The following is a 17,855-nucleotide window of genomic DNA, read 5'->3' on the forward strand; positions in this document are numbered from 1 at the left end:
TTCGTAACGTTTTAAATGTTTGGCTTGTATCGCGAAAAAGTTGAAATGAGAGGATTTGTTTCGTAACATTTTAAACGTTTGCCTTGAATCGCTAATATGGTGAAACGTTGCGATTTGTTTCTTAACGTTTTAAACATTTGCCTTAAATCGCTAAAAAGGTGAAACGTTTGGATTTGTTTCGTAATATTTTAAACATTTGGAGTTCTTTCGTAACGTTTTAAACATTTGGATTTCTTAACTAACGTTTGAAACGTTCGGATTTGTTTCGTAAGGTTTTAAATGTTTAGATTTGTTAGGTAACGTTTTAAACGTTTGGCTTAAATTGCTAAAAAAGTGAAACGTTAGGATTTGTTTCGTAACGTTTTAAATGTTTTGCTTAAATTGCTAAAAAGGTGAAACGTTATGATTTGTTTCCTAACATTTTCAAAGTTTGGATTTGTTTCGTAAGGCTTTGATCATTTGGCTTAAATAGCTAAAAAGGTGAAACTTTAAGATTAGTTTCGTAACGTTTTAAACGTTTGGATTTGTTTCGTGACGTTTTAAACGTTTGGCTTAAATCTCTAAAAAGGTGAAACCTTAGGATTTGTATCATAACGTTTTAAACGTTAAGATATGTTTCGTAGCGTTTTAAAAGTTTGGATTTGTTACGTAACATTTTAAACGTTTGGCTTACATTGCTAAAACGGTTAAACGTTATGATTTGTTTCGTAACATGTTAAACGTTTGGATTAGTTTCGTAACATATTAAAGGATTGACTTAAATCGTTAAAAAGGTAAAACGTTTGGATTTGTTTCGTAACGTTTAAAACGTTTTGCTTAAATCACTAAAAAGATGAAAAGTTAGAATTTTTTTTCGTAACATTTTAAATATTTGGCTTAAATAGCTAAAAAGGTGAAACGTTAGGATTTGATTCGTAACATTCTAAAAGTTCGGATTAGTTTCAAAACATTTTAAAAGTTTGGCTTAAATAGCTAAACAGGTGGAAAATTTGGATTTGTTTCATAACTTTTTAAACGTTTGGCTTAAATCGCCGAAAAGGGGAAACATTTGGATTTGTTCGTAACGTTTTAAACGTTTGGATTTGTTTCGTAACATTTTAAACGTGTGGATTAAATCGCTGAAAAGGTGAAATGCTTGGATTTGTTTTGTAACGTTTTAAACGTTTGGATTAGTTTCGTAACGTTTTAAACGTTTGGCTTAAATTGTTAAAAAGGTTAAAAGTTTGGATTTATTTCGAAATGTTTGAAACGTTTGGCTTAAATCCCTAAAAAGGGGAAACATTTGGATATGTTTCGTAACATTTTAGTCGTTTGGATTTGTTTCGTAAGGTTCTAAACGTTTGGATTTGTTTTCGCAACGTTTTAAACTTTTGGCTTAGATGGCTAAAAAGGTGAAACGTTAGGATTTTTTGTAACGTTTTAAATGTTTGGATTTATTTCATTACATTTTAATCGTTTTGCTTAAATCGCTAAAAAGGTGAAACGTTAGGATTTGTTTCGTAACGTTTTAAACGTTTGGCTTAAATCTCTAAAAAGGTAAAACGTTAGGATTTTTTCCGTAACGTTTTAAACGTTTGGCTTAAATTGCTAATAAGGTGAAACGTTAGGATTTGTTTCGTAAACTTTTATAAATTTTGGATTTGTTTCGTAACGTTTTAAACGTTTGGATTTGTTTCGTAACGTTTTAAATGTTTGGCTTGTATCGCGAAAAAGTTGAAATGAGAGGATTTGTTTCGTAACATTTTAAACGTTTGCCTTGAATCGCTAATATGGTGAAACGTTGCGATTTGTTTCTTAACGTTTTAAACATTTGCCTTAAATCGCTAAAAAGGTGAAACGTTTGGATTTGTTTCGTAATATTTTAAACATTTGGAGTTCTTTCGTAACGTTTTAAACATTTGGATTTCTTAACTAACGTTTGAAACGTTCGGATTTGTTTCGTAAGGTTTTAAATGTTTGGATTTGTTAGGTAACGTTATAAACGTTTGGCTTAAATCGCTAAAAAGTGAAACGTTAGGATTTGTTTCGTAACGTTTTAAACGTTTGGCTTAAATTGCTAAAAAGGTGAAACGTTATGATTTGTTTCGTAACATTTTCAAAGTTTGGATTTGTTTCGTAAGGCTTTGATCATTTGGCTTAAATAGCTAAAACGGTGAAACTTTAAGATTAGTTTCGTAACGTTTTAAACGTTTGGATTTGTTTCGTGACGTTTTAAACGTTTGGCTTAAATCTCTAAAAAGGTGAAACCTTAGGATTTGTATCATAACGTTTTAAACGTTAAGATTTGTTTCGTAGCGTTTTAAACGTTTGGATTTGTTACGTAACATTTTAAACGTTTGGCTTACATCGCTAAAAAGGTTAAACGTTATGATTTGTTTCGTAACATGTTAAACGTTTGGATTAGTTTCGTAACATATTAAAGGTTTGGCTTAAATCGTTTGGATTTGTTTCGTAACGTTTAAAACGTTTTGCTTAAATCACTTAAAAGATGAAAAGTTAGGATTTTTTTCGTAACGTTTTAAATGTTTGGCTTAAATAGCTAAAAAGGTGAAACGTTAGGATTTGTTTCGTAACATTCTAAACGTTCGGATTAGTTTCGAAACGTTTTACAAGTTTGGCTTAAATAGCTAAAGAGGTGGAAAGTTTGGATTTGTTTCATAACTTTTAAAACATTTGGCTTAAATCGCCGAAAAGGGGAAACATTTGGATTTGTTCGTAACGTTTTAAACGTTTGGATTTGTTTCGTAACATTTTAAACGTGTGGATTAAATCGCTGAAAAGGTGAAATGCTAGGATTTGTTTTGTAACGTTTTAAACGTTTTGATTAGTTTCGTAACGTTTTAAACGTTTGGTTTAAATTGTTAAAAAGGTTAAAAGTTTGGATTTATTTCGTAACGTTTGAAACGTTTGGCTTAAATCCCTAAAAAGGGGAAACATTTGGATATGTTTCGTAACGTTTTAGTCGTTTGGATTTGTTTCGTAAGGTTCTAAACGTTTGGATTTGTTTTCGCAACGTTTTAAACTTTTGGCTTAGATGGCTAAAAAGGTGAAACGTTAGGATTTTTTGTAACGTTTTAAATGTTTGGATTTGTTTCATTACATTTTAATCGTTTTGCTTAAATCGCTAAAAAGGTGAAACGTTAGGATTTGTTTCGTAACGTTTTAAACGTTTGGCTTAAATCTCTAAAAAGGTAAAACGTTAGGATTTTTTCCGTAACGTTTTAAACGTTTGGCTTAAATTGCTAATAAGGTGAAACGTTAGGATTTGTTTCGTAAACTTTTGTAAATTTTTGATTTGTTTCGTAACGTTTTAAACGTTTGGATTTGTTTCGTAACGTTTTTAATGTTTGGCTTGTATCGCGAAAAAGGTGAAATGAGAGGATTTGTTTCGTAACATTTTAAACGTTTGCCTTGAATCGCTAATATGGTGAAACGTTGCGATTTGTTTCTTAACGTTTTAAACATTTGCCTTAAATCGCTAAAAAGGTGAAACGTTTGGATTTGTTTCGTAATATTTTAAACATTTGGAGTTCTTTCGTAACGTTTTAAACATTTGGATTTCTTAACTAACGTTTGAAACGTTCGAATTTGTTTCGTAAGGTTTTAAATGTTTGGATTTGTTAGGTAACGTTATAAACGTTTGGCTTAAATCGCTAAAAAGTGAAACGTTAGGATTTGTTTCGTAACGTTTTAAACGTTTGGCTTAAATTGCTAAAAAGGTGAAACGTTATGATTTGTTTCGTAACATTTTCAAAGTTTGGATTTGTTGCGTAAGGCTTTGATCATTTGGCTTAATTAGCTAAAAAGGTGAAACTTTAAGATTAGTTTCGTAACGTTTTAAACGTTTGGATTTGTTTCGTGACGTTTTAAACGTTTGGCTTAAATCTCTAAAAAGGTGAAACCTTACGATTTGTATCATAACGTTTTAAACGTTAAGATTTGTTTCGTAGCGTTTTAAACGTTTGGATTTGTTACGTAACATTTTACACGTTTGGCTTACATCGCTAAAAAGGTTAAAAGTTATGATTTGTTTCATAACATGTTAAACGTTTGGATTAGTTTCGTAACATATTAAAGGTTAGTCTTAAATCGTTTGGATTTGTTTCGTAACGTTTAAAACGTTTTGCTTAAATCACTAAAAAGATGAAAATTTAGGATTTTTTTCGTAACGTTTTAAATGTTTGGCTTAAATAGCTAAAAAGGTGAAACTTTAGGATTTGTTTCGTAACATTCTAAACGTTCGTATTAGTTTCGAAATGTTTTAAAAGTTTGGCTTAAATAGCTAAAGAGGTGGAAAGTTTGGATTTGTTTCATAACTTTTTAAACATTTGGCTTAAATCGCCGAAAAGGGGAAACATTTGGATTTGTTCGTAACATTTTAAACGTTTGGATTTGTTTCGTAACATTTTAAACGTGTGGATTAAATCGCTGAAAAGGTGAAATGTTAGGATTTGTTTTGTAACGTTTTAAACGTTTGGATTAGTTTCGTAACGTTTTAAACGTTTGGCTTAAATTGTTAAAAAGGTTAAAAGTTTGGATTTATTTCGTAACGTTTGAAACGTTTGGCTTAAATCCCTAAAAAGGGAAAACAGTTGGATATGTTTCGTAACGTTTTAGTCGTTTGGATTTGTTTCGTAAGGTTCTAAACATTTGGATTTGTTTTCGCAACGTTTTAAACTTTTGGCTTAGATGGCTAAAAAGGTGAAACGTTAGGGTTTTTTTGTAACGTTTTAAATTTTTGGATTTGTTTCATTACATTTTAATCGTTTTGCTTAAATCGCTACAAAGGTGAAACGTTAGGATTTGTTTCGTAACGTTTTAAACGTTTGGCTTAAATCTCTAAAAAGGTAAAACGTTAGGATTTTTTCCGTAACGTTTTAAACGTTTGGCTTAAATTGCTAATAAGGTGAAACGTTAGGATTTGTTTCGTAAACTTTTATAAATTTTGGATTTGTTTCGTAACGTTTTAAACGTTTGGATTTGTTTCGTAACGTTTTAAATGTTTGGCTTGTATCGCGAAAAAGTTGAAATGAGAGGATTTGTTTCGTAACATTTTAAACGTTTGCCTTGAATCGCTAATATGGTGAAACGTTGCGATTTGTTTCTTAACGTTTTAAACATTTGCCTTAAATCGCTAAAAAGGTGAAACGTTTGGATTTGTTTCATAATATTTTAAACATTTGGAGTTCTTTCGTAACGTTTTAAACATTTGGATTTCTTAACTAACGTTTGAAACGTTCGAATTTGTTTCGTAAGGTTTTAAATGTTTAGATTTGTTAGGTAACGTTTTAAACGTTTGGCTTAAATTGCTAAAAAAGTGAAACGTTAGGATTTGTTTCGTAACGTTTTAAATGTTTTGCTTAAATTGCTAAAAAGGTGAAACGTTATGATTTGTTTCCTAACATTTTCAAAGTTTGGATTTGTTTCGTAAGGCTTTGATCATTTGGCTTAAATAGCTAAAAAGGTGAAACTTTAAGATTAGTTTCGTAACGTTTTAAACGTTTGGATTTGTTTCATGACGTTTTAAACGTTTGGCTTAAATCTCTAAAAAGGTGAAACCTTAGGATTTGTATCATAACGTTTTAAACGTTAAGATTTGTTTCGTAGCGTTTTAAACGTTTGGATTTGTTACGTAACATTTTAAACGTTTGGCTTACATTGCTAAAACGGTTAAACGTTATGATTTGTTTCGTAACATGTTAAACGTTTGGATTAGTTTCGTAACATATTAAAGGATTGACTTAAATCGTTAAAAAGGTAAAACGTTTGGATTTGTTTCGTAACGTTTAAAACGTTTTGCTTAAATCACTAAAAAGATGAAAAGTTAGAATTTTTTTTCGTAACATTTTAAATGTTTGGCTTAAATAGCTAAAAAGGTGAAACGTTAGGATTTGTTTCGTAACATTCTAAACGTTCGGATTAGTTTCGAAACGTTTTAAAAGTTTGGCTTAAATAGCTAAAGAGGTGGAAAGTTTGGATTTGTTTCATAACGTTTTAAACGTTTGGCTTAAATCGCTGAAAAGGGGAAACATTTGGATTTGTTCGTAACGTTTTAAACGATTGGATTTATTTCGTAATATTTTAAACGTGTGGATTAAATCGCTGAAAAGGTGAAATGTTAGGATTTGTTTTGTAACGTTTTAAATGTTTGGATTAGTTTCGTAACGTTTTAAACGTTTGGCTTAAATTGTTAAAAAGGTTAAAAGTTTGGATTTATTTCGTAACGTTTGAAACGTTTGGCTTAAATCCCTAAAAAGGGGAAACATTTGGATATGTTTCGTAACGTTTTAGTCGTTTGGATTTGTTTTCGCAACGTTTTAAACTTTTGGCTAAGATGGCTAAAAAGGTGAAACGTTAGGATTTTTATCACGACCCATTTTCATGAATCGCGACCGGCGCTAGGGTATGGGTATGGTTGTACCAAAACCCGTAGCTAGCTTTGCGGATAATCAATTTATAACATTTAATCAATGTACCTGCATCAAACCACATGCTCGGGGCAACCGAGACTTCAGCCTAGTCTAGCAGTACATAAAGCAATATATATTTAAAGTACGCTTATCTCAGAAAAATCTCCAACAGTATGGCAATATAATATAAATACCATAAACACTGTAGTCATGTCAAAGCTGATAAAATAATAGTTGGACCAATCCAACAAACAATAGTCTAAAATATAAATAAAAGACTAAGACAAGAATAACTGATACTACTACTGCGGTCTAAGAGTTTAAAACAGTTCGACTCTTTTATTCTGAAAATAAAATAAAAACCTCCGAGAATGAAGAAACGGAGATCGACCAACGCTCAAATCATAAACCTGGAAAATTTGGGAAAACAACGGGGTCAGATTTACTGAGTAGAGTTTATATAACCATTTACATTTATTAAGTTAAAAACCTTTAAAACGTTTAATAAAACATTTTCATTATGGATTATCAATGAAACCCTAAACCACAATTCTAAATCCATTGTCGTGTCGGTGAGACGTATCTCAATAACCGATCCCCGACTATCACTTAATAAATAGTGAGCCCAGGAGACGTATCTTCCACCGGTGCCCTCACTAAGGTGAGACGTATCTCGAACCTACCTCAATACCATAATCATTACCGGTGCGCACGCAGTCTCGATGATGCCCATCGAGTAGCACGTTCCAAATCAAATCCACAATGCCGAAAAACAGTTCGAAAGCTGTTTATACATATACATATACAAAAATATAACATTTTCTTAATAAAGAGGTAAATAGAGATATAAACTCACTGCTTGCTAAATCCACGTGATCCTGACAAGCAATCTAACTCTGGTTCGCCTCTGAAGTACGAACAGTCGACGGGTCTAAATAAAATATTAAAATCATAATTAAAATCAGACCCTAACTCTAAAGAGTACTAGAAACCACGTAGGACTAGCACAACGCAAAACCAAGTCACATTTAATAAACACTTATATTAAATGCATTCCAAATATAACCCAAGTTATAAAATACAAATCATATAAACATATTTAAAATGGTACACAAAATAATTAAATAAATCCGAGTTAAAATCCATATTAGTGAGTCAGCCGAGTTATTAAAAACTACCAAGCTTCTTCCCACTTGTTGGGCGACCACAGTCTAACCCAAATCAAAACTTTATTAAATTTATAAACCCGAGTTTATAATTTAGATACTTGATATATAATTATCTAGATTAAAATAGAATTTAATATCTTATAATTCAAGTAACCCAAGTTACAACCAAAACTTAATTATTTTAAGTCTATAAACGTTTAGGGACTAAACTGTACTTTATCCAAATAGGGACTAAACTGTACTTTAGCCAACTAAGGACTAAAAGGTACTTTAGTCAAATATAAAATCAAATAAATTTCCCATTCTTAATTTATTAATTAGAAAATCAAATTAGAAGTCCAAGAGTTATAACTTTGCTAAAAAGAATAGCTTTAGAAACTTTTAGGGACTAAATCGCCAATTAGCCAAAATAGACATTTCAACTAAAATTACCTATAATTACCCGAGTAATTATATTAATCTAAGTTATAACAATTACGTATATAAATTTTCTAATTAAAATCAAGTTATTGTCGAAACCAAAAGAAATTAACTTAAGGGATTCATTTGATTTAGGCAAAACAATTGAGTGATCAAATAAGCCTTTTCACCATCTTCTCCCTTTCAAACAAAAGAAACCCGCCATACATAACCCTTTCAAACAACCTCCATTATTAAGCTACTGCCAAGCTTTAAAAATCAAGAATTCAACTCTAAAACCTTAATCAAAAACTCAAGACTACAAATTAATACATATCATTAATCATAATCTAACAATAACTCATAAACCGTATCAATTCCTATGCTAAAAACAAACTAGAACCAAGAACATTACGGAAACTTCGGTGTATCACAACGGCAATAGAATTGTTTAATCCGAGGTCCAAATCGTGTCAAGTTTAAGCAAGGATTAACTACCAAAACCTTAAAATCGAAATCATGTAAAATTAAAAGGAAGAAGTGATCGGCAGAAAACATGTAAATCAAGAACAGTGAATAACAAAACCAAAACGATAAACTTGCGGCGATTGAAACGTTAGGATTTTTTGTAACGTTTTAAATGTTTGGATTTGTTTCATTACATTTTAATCGTTTTGCTTAAATCGCTAAAAAGGTGAAACGTTAGGATTTGTTTCGTAACGTTTTAAACGTTTGGCTTAAATCTCTAAAAAGGTAAAACGTTAGGATTTTTTCCGTAACGATTTAAACGTTTGGCTTAAATTGCTAATAATGTGAAACGTTAGGATTTGTTTCGAAAACTTTTATAAATTTTGGATTTGTTTCGTAACGTTTAAAACGTTTGGATTTGTTTCGTAACGTTTTAAATGTTTTGCTTGTATCGCGAAAAAGGTGAAATGAGAGGATTTGTTTCGTAACATTTTAAACGTTTGCCTTGAATCGCTAATATGGTGAAACGTTGGGATTTGTTTCTTAACGTTTTATACATTTGGCTTAAATCGCTAAAAAGGTGAAACGTTTGGATTTGTTTCGTAATATTTTAAACATTTGGAGTTCTTTCTTAAAGTTTTAAAAATTTGGATTTCTTAAGTAACGTTTGAAACGTTCGGATTTGTTTCGTAAGGTTTTAAATGTTTAGATTTGTTAGGTAACGTTTTAAGCGTTTGGCTTAAATCTCTAAAAAAGTGAAACGTTAGGATTTGTTTCGTAACGTTTTAAACGTTTGGCTTAAATTGCTAAAAAGGTGAAACGTTATGATTTGTTTCGTAACATTTTCAACGTTTGGATTTGTTTCGTAAGGCTTTGATTATTTGGCTTAAATAGCTAAAAAGGTGAAACTTTAAGATTAGTTTCGTAACGTTTTAAACGTTTGGATTTGTTTCGTGACGTTTTAAACGTTTGGCTTAAATCTCTAAAAAGGTGAAACCTTAGGATTTGTATCATAACGTTTTAAACGTTAAGATTTGTTTCGTAGCGTTTTAAACGTTTGGATTTGTTACGTAACATTTTAAACGTTTGGATTTGTTACGTAACATTTTAAACGTTTGGCTTACATCGCTAAAAAGGTTAAACGTTATGATTTGTTTCGTAACATGTTAGACGTTTGGATTAGTTTCGTAACATATTAAAGGTTTGGCTTAAATCGTTTGGATTTGTTTCGTAACGTTTAAAACGTTTTGCTTAAATCACTAAAAAGATGAAAAGTTAGGATTTTTTTCGTAACGTTTTAAATGTTTGGCTTAAATAGCTAAAAAGGTGAAACGTTAGGATTTGTTTCGTAACATTCTAAACGTTCGGATTAGTTTCGAAACGTTTTAAAAGTTTGGCTTAAATAGCTAAAGAGGTGGAAAGTTTGGATTTGTTTCAAAACGTTTTAAACGTTTGGCTTAAATCGCCGAAAAGGGGAAACATTTGGATTTGTTCGTAACATTTTAAACGTTTGGATTTGTTTCGCAACATTTTAAACGTGTGGATTAAATCGCTGAAAAGGTGAAATGTTAGGATATGTTTTGTAACGTTTTAAACGTTTGGATTAGTTTCGTAACGTTTTAAACGTTTGGCTTAAATTGTTAAAAAGGTTAAAAGTTTGGATTTATTTCGTAACGTTTGAAACGTTTGGCTTAAATCCCTAAAAAGGGGAAACAGTTGGATATGTTTCGTAACGTTTTAGTCGTTTGGATTTGTTTCGTAAGGTTCTAAACGTTTGGATTTGTTTTCGCAACGTTTTAAACTTTTGGCTTAGATGGCTAAAAAGGTGAAACGTTAGGATTTTTTTGTAACGTTTTAAATGTTTGAATTTGTTTCATTACATTTTAATCGTTTTGCTTAAATCGCTAAAAAGGTGAAACGTTAGGATTTGTTTTGTAACGTTTTAAATCTTTGGCTTAAATCTCTAAAAAGGTAAAACGTTAGGATTTTTTCCGTAACGTTTTAAACGTTTGGCTTAAATTGCTAATAAGGTGAAACGTTAGGATTTGTTTCGTAAACTTTTATAAATTTTGGATTTGTTTCGTAACGTTTTAAACGTTTGGATTTGTTTCGTAACGTTTTAAATGTTTGGCTTGTATCGCGAAAAAGGTTAAATGAGAGGATTTGTTTCGTAACATTTTAAACGTTTGCCTTGAATCGCTAATACAGTGAAACGTTGGGATTTGTTTCTTAACGTTTTAAAAATTTGGCTTAAAACCGCTAAAAAGGTGAAACGTTTGGATTTGTTTCGTAATATTTTAAACATTTGGAGTTCTTTCGTAACGTTTTAAACATTTGGATTTCTTAACTAATGTTTGAAACGTTCGGATTTATTTCGTAAGGTTTTAAATGTTTGGATTTGTTAGGTAACGTTTTAAACGTTTGGCTTAAATTGCTAAAAAAGTGAAACGTTAGGATTTGTTTCGTAACGTTTTAAACATTTGGCTTAAATTGCTAAAAAGGTGAAACGTTATGATTTGTTTCGTTACATTTTCAACGTTTGGATTTGTTTCGTAAGACTTTGATCATTTGGCTTAAACAGCTAAAAAGGTGAAACTTTAAGATTAGTTTCGTAACGTTTTAAACATTTGGATTTGTTTCGTGACATTTTAAACGTTTGGCATAAATCTCTAAAAAGGTGAAACCTTAGGATTTGTATCATAACGTTTTAAACGTTAAGATTTGTTTCGTAGCGTTTTAAACGTTTGGATTTGTTACGTAACATTTTAAACGTTTGGCTTACATTGCTAAAAAGGTTAAACGTTGTGATTTGATTCGTAACATGTTAAACGTTTGGATTAGTTTCGTAACATATTATATGTTTGGCTTAAATCGTTAAAAAGGTAAAACATTTGGATTTGTTTCGTAACGTTTGAAACGTTTTGCTTAAATCACTAAAAACATGAAAAGTTAGGATTTTTTTCGTAACGTTTTAAATATTTGGCTTAAATAGCTAAAAAGGTGAAACGTTAGGATTTGTTTCGTAACATTCTAAACGTTCGGATTAGTTTCAAAACATTTTAAAAGTTTGGCTTAAATAGCTAAACAGGTGGAAAATTTGGATTTGTTTCATAACTTTTTAAACGTTTGGCTTAAATCGCCGAAAAGGGGAAACATTTGGATTTGTTCGTAACGTTTTAAACGTTTGGATTTGTTTCGTAACATTTTAAACGTGTGGATTAAATCGCTGAAAAGGTGAAATGCTTGGATTTGTTTTGTAACGTTTTAAACGTTTGGATTAGTTTCGTAACGTTTTAAACGTTTGGCTTAAATTGTTAAAAAGGTTAAAAGTTTGGATTTATTTCGTAACGTTTGAAACGTTTGGCTTAAATCCCTAAAAAGGGGAAACATTTGGATATGTTTCGTAACGTTTTAGTCGTTTGGATTTGTTTCGTAAGGTTCTAAACGTTTGGATTTGTTTTCGCAACGTTTTAAACTTTTGGCTTAGATGGCTAAAAAGGTGAAACGTTAGGATTTTTTGTAACGTTTTAAATGTTTGGATTTGTTTCATTACATTTTATTCGTTTTGCTTAAATCGCTAAAAAGGTGAAACGTTAGGATTTGTTTCGTAACGTTTTAAACGTTTGGCTTAAATCTCTAAAAAGGTAAAACGTTAGGATTTTTTCCGTAACGTTTTAAACGTTTGGCTTAAATTGCTAATAAGGTGAAACGTTAGGATTTGTTTCGTAAACTTTTATAAATTTTGGATTTGTTTCGTAACGTTTTAAACGTTTGGATTTGTTTCGTAACGTTTTAAATGTTTGGCTTGTATCGCGAAAAAGGTTAAATGAGAGGATTTGTTTCGTAACATTTTAAACGTTTGCCTTGAATCGCTAATACGGTGAAACGTTGGGATTTGTTTCTTAACGTTTTAAAAATTTGGCTTAAACCGCTAAAAAGGTGAAACGTTTGGATTTGTTTCGTAATATTTTAAACATTTGGAGTTCTTTCGTAACGTTTTAAACATTTGGATTTCTTAACTAATGTTTGAAACGTTCGGATTTATTTCGTAAGGTTTTAAATGTTTGGATTTGTTAGGTAACGTTTTAAACGTTTGGCTTAAATCGCTAAAAAAGTGAAACGTTAGGATTTGTTTCGTAACATTTTAAACATTTGGCTTAAATTGCTAAAAAGGTGAAACGTTATCATTTGTTTCGTTACATTTTCAACGTTTGGATTTGTTTCGTAAGACTTTGATCATTTGGCTTAAATAGCTAAAAAGGTGAAACTTTAAGATTAGTTTCGTAACGTTTTAAACATTTGGATTTGTTTCGTGACATTTTAAACGTTTGGCATAAATCTCTAAAAAGGTGAAACCTTAGGATTTGTATCATAACGTTTTAAACGTTAAGATTTGTTTCGTAGCGTTTTAAACGTTTGGATTTGTTACGTAACATTTTAAACGTTTGGCTTACATTGCTAAAAAGGTTAAACGTTGTGATTTGATTCGTAACATGTTAAACGTTTGGATTAGTTTCGTAACATGTTATATGTTTGGCTTAAATCGTTAAAAAGGTAAAACGTTTGGATTTGTTTCGTAACGTTTGAAACGTTTTGCTTAAATCACTAAAAAGATGAAAAGTTAGGATTTTTTTCGTAACGTTTTAAATATTTGGCTTAAATAGCTAAAAAGGTGAAACGTTAGGATTTGATTCGTAACATTCTAAACGTTCGGATTAGTTTCAAAACATTTTAAAAGTTTGGCTTAAATAGCTAAACAGGTGGAAAATTTGGATTTGTTTCATAACTTTTTAAACGTTTGGCTTAAATCGCCGAAAAGGGGAAACATTTGGATTTGTTCGTAACGTTTTAAACGTTTGGATTTGTTTCGTAACATTTTAAACGTGTGGATTAAATCGCTGAAAAGGTGAAATGCTTGGATTTGTTTTGTAACGTTTTAAACGTTTGGATTAGTTTCGTAACGTTTTAAACGTTTGGCTTAAATTGTTAAAAAGGTTAAAAGTTTGGATTTATTTCGTAAAGTTTGAAACGTTTGGCTTAAATCCCTAAAAAGGGGAAACATTTGGATATGTTTCGTAACGTTTTAGTCGTTTGGATTTGTTTCGTAAGGTTCTAAACGTTTGGATTTGTTTTCGCAACGTTTTAAACTTTTGGCTTAGATGGCTAAAAAGGTGAAACGTTAGGATTTTTTATAACGTTTTAAATGTTTGGATTTGTTTCATTACATTTTAATCGTTTTGCTTAAATCGCTAAAAAGGTGAAACGTTAGGATTTGTTTCGTAACGTTTTAAACGTTTGGCTTAAATCTCTAAAAAGGTAAAACGTTAGGATTTTTTCCGTAACGTTTTAAACGTTTGGCTTAAATTGCTAATAAGGTGAAACGTTAGGATTTGTTTCGTAAACTTTTATAAATTTTGGATTTGTTTCGTAACGTTTTAAACGTTTGGATTTGTTTCGTAACGTTTTAAATGTTTGGCTTGTATCGCGAAAAAGTTGAAATGAGAGGATTTGTTTCGTAACATTTTAAACGTTTGCCTTGAATCGCTAATATGGTGAAACGTTGCGATTTGTTTCTTAACGTTTTAAACATTTGCCTTAAATCGCTAAAAAGGTGAAACGTTTGGATTTGTTTCGTAATATTTTAAACATTTGGAGTTCTTTCGTAACGTTTTAAACATTTGGATTTCTTAACTAACGTTTGAAACGTTCGGATTTGTTTCGTAAGGTTTTAAATGTTTAGATTTGTTAGGTAACGTTTTAAACGTTTGGCTTAAATTGCTAAAAAAGTGAAACGTTAGGATTTGTTTCGTAACGTTTTAAATGTTTTGCTTAAATTGCTAAAAAGGTGAAACGTTATGATTTGTTTCCTAACATTTTCAAAGTTTGGATTTGTTTCGTAAGGCTTTGATCATTTGGCTTAAATAGCTAAAAAGGTGAAACTTTAAGATTAGTTTCGTAACGTTTTAAACGTTTGGATTTGTTTCGTGACGTTTTAAACGTTTGGCTTAAATCTCTAAAAAGGTGAAACCTTAGGATTTGTATCATAACGTTTTAAACGTTAAGATTTGTTTCGTAGCGTTTTAAAAGTTTGGATTTGTTACGTAACATTTTAAACGTTTGGCTTACATTGCTAAAACGGTTAAACGTTATGATTTGTTTCGTAACATGTTAAACGTTTGGATTAGTTTCGTAACATATTAAAGGATTGACTTAAATCGTTAAAAAGGTAAAACGTTTGGATTTGTTTCGTAACGTTTAAAACGTTTTGCTTAAATCACTAAAAAGATGAAAAGTTAGAATTTTTTTTCGTAACATTTTAAATATTTGGCTTAAATAGCTAAAAAGGTGAAACGTTAGGATTTGATTCGTAACATTCTAAAAGTTCGGATTAGTTTCAAAACATTTTAAAAGTTTGGCTTAAATAGCTAAACAGGTGGAAAATTTGGATTTGTTTCATAACTTTTTAAACGTTTGGCTTAAATCGCCGAAAAGGGGAAACATTTGGATTTGTTCGTAACGTTTTAAACGTTTGGATTTGTTTCGTAACATTTTAAACGTGTGGATTAAATCGCTGAAAAGGTGAAATGCTTGGATTTGTTTTGTAACGTTTTAAACGTTTGGATTAGTTTCGTAACGTTTTAAACGTTTGGCTTAAATTGTTAAAAAGGTTAAAAGTTTGGATTTATTTCGAAATGTTTGAAACGTTTGGCTTAAATCCCTAAAAAGGGGAAACATTTGGATATGTTTCGTAACATTTTAGTCGTTTGGATTTGTTTCGTAAGGTTCTAAACGTTTGGATTTGTTTTCGCAACGTTTTAAACTTTTGGCTTAGATGGCTAAAAAGGTGAAACGTTAGGATTTTTTGTAACGTTTTAAATGTTTGGATTTGTTTCATTACATTTTAATCGTTTTGCTTAAATCGCTAAAAAGGTGAAACGTTAGGATTTGTTTCGTAACGTTTTAAACGTTTGGCTTAAATCTCTAAAAAGGTAAAACGTTAGGATTTTTTCCGTAACGTTTTAAACGTTTGGCTTAAATTGCTAATAAGGTGAAACGTTAGGATTTGTTTCGTAAACTTTTATAAATTTTGGATTTGTTTCGTAACGTTTTAAACGTTTGGATTTGTTTCGTAACGTTTTAAATGTTTGGCTTGTATCGCGAAAAAGTTGAAATGAGAGGATTTGTTTCGTAACATTTTAAACGTTTGCCTTGAATCGCTAATATGGTGAAACGTTGCGATTTGTTTCTTAACGTTTTAAACATTTGCCTTAAATCGCTAAAAAGGTGAAACGTTTGGATTTGTTTCGTAATATTTTAAACATTTGGAGTTCTTTCGTAACGTTTTAAACATTTGGATTTCTTAACTAACGTTTGAAACGTTCGGATTTGTTTCGTAAGGTTTTAAATGTTTGGATTTGTTAGGTAACGTTATAAACGTTTGGCTTAAATCGCTAAAAAGTGAAACGTTAGGATTTGTTTCGTAACGTTTTAAACGTTTGGCTTAAATTGCTAAAAAGGTGAAACGTTATGATTTGTTTCGTAACATTTTCAAAATTTGGATTTGTTTCGTAAGGCTTTGATCATTTGGCTTAAATAGCTAAAAAGGTGAAACTTTAAGATTAGTTTCGTAACGTTTTAAACGTTTGGATTTGTTTCGTGACGTTTTAAACGTTTGGCTTAAATCTCTAAAAAGGTGAAACCTTAGGATTTGTATCATAACGTTTTAAACGTTAAGATTTGTTTCGTAGCGTTTTAAACGTTTGGATTTGTTACGTAACATTTTAAACGTTTGGCTTACATCGCTAAAAAGGTTAAACGTTATGATTTGTTTCGTAACATGTTAAACGTTTGGATTAGTTTCGTAACATATTAAAGGTTTGGCTTAAATCGTTTGGATTTGTTTCGTAACGTTTAAAACGTTTTGCTTAAATCACTTAAAAGATGAAAAGTTAGGATTTTTTTCGTAACGTTTTAAATGTTTGCCTTAAATAGCTAAAAAGGTGAAACGTTAGGATTTGTTTCGTAACATTCTAAACGTTCGGATTAGTTTCGAAACGTTTTAAAAGTTTGGCTTAAATAGCTAAAGAGGTGGAAAGTTTGGATTTGTTTCATAACTTTTAAAACATTTGGCTTAAATCGCCGAAAAGGGGAAACATTTGGATTTGTTCGTAACGTTTTAAACGTTTGGATTTGTTTCGTAACATTTTAAACGTGTGGATTAAATCGCTGAAAAGGTGAAATGTTAGGATTTGTTTTGTAACGTTTTAAACGTTTTGATTAGTTTCGTAACGTTTTAAACGTTTGGTTTAAATTGTTAAAAAGGTTAAAAGTTTGGATTTATTTCGTAACGTTTGAAACGTTTGGCTTAAATCCCTAAAAAGGGGAAACATTTGGATATGTTTCGTAACGTTTTAGTCGTTTGGATTTGTTTCGTAAGGTTCTAAACGTTTGGATTTGTTTTCGCAACGTTTTAAACTTTTGGCTTAGATGGCTAAAAAGGTGAAACGTTAGGATTTTTTGTAACGTTTTAAATGTTTGGATTTGTTTCATTACATTTTAATCGTTTTGCATAAATCGCTAAAAAGGTGAAACGTTAGGATTTGTTTCGTAACGTTTTAAACGTTTGGCTTAAATCTCTAAAAAGGTAAAACGTTAGGATTTTTTCCGTAACGTTTTAAACGTTTGGCTTAAATTGCTAATAAGGTGAAACGTTAGGATTTGTTTCGTAAACTTTTGTAAATTTTTGATTTGTTTCGTAACGTTTTAAACGTTTGGATTTGTTTCGTAACGTTTTTAATGTTTGGCTTGTATCGCGAAAAAGGTGAAATGAGAGGATTTGTTTCGTAACATTTTAAACGTTTGCCTTGAATCGCTAATATGGTGAAACGTTGCGATTTGTTTCTTAACGTTTTAAACATTTGCCTTAAATCGCTAAAAAGGTTAAACGTTTGGATTTGTTTCGTAATATTTTAAACATTTGGAGTTCTTTCGTAACGTTTTAAACATTTGGATTTCTTAACTAACGTTTGAAACGTTCGAATTTGTTTCGTAAGGTTTTAAATGTTTGGATTTGTTAGGTAACGTTATAAACGTTTGGCTTAAATCGCTAAAAAGTGAAACGTTAGGATTTGTTTCGTAACGTTTTAAACGTTTGGCTTAAATTGCTAAAAAGGTGAAACGTTATGATTTGTTTCGTAACATTTTCAAAGTTTGGATTTGTTGCGTAAGGCTTTGATCATTTGGCTTAATTAGCTAAAAAGGTGAAACTTTAAGATTAGTTTCGTAACGTTTTAAACGTTTGGATTTGTTTCGTGACGTTTTAAACGTTTGGCTTAAATCTCTAAAAAGGTGAAATCTTAGGATTTGTATCATAACGTTTTAAACGTTAAGATTTGTTTCGTAGCGTTTT

Source organism: Mercurialis annua, linkage group LG7, assembly GCF_937616625.2.
Source record: "Mercurialis annua linkage group LG7, ddMerAnnu1.2, whole genome shotgun sequence".
NCBI classification, from domain to species: Eukaryota; Viridiplantae; Streptophyta; class Magnoliopsida; order Malpighiales; family Euphorbiaceae; genus Mercurialis; species Mercurialis annua.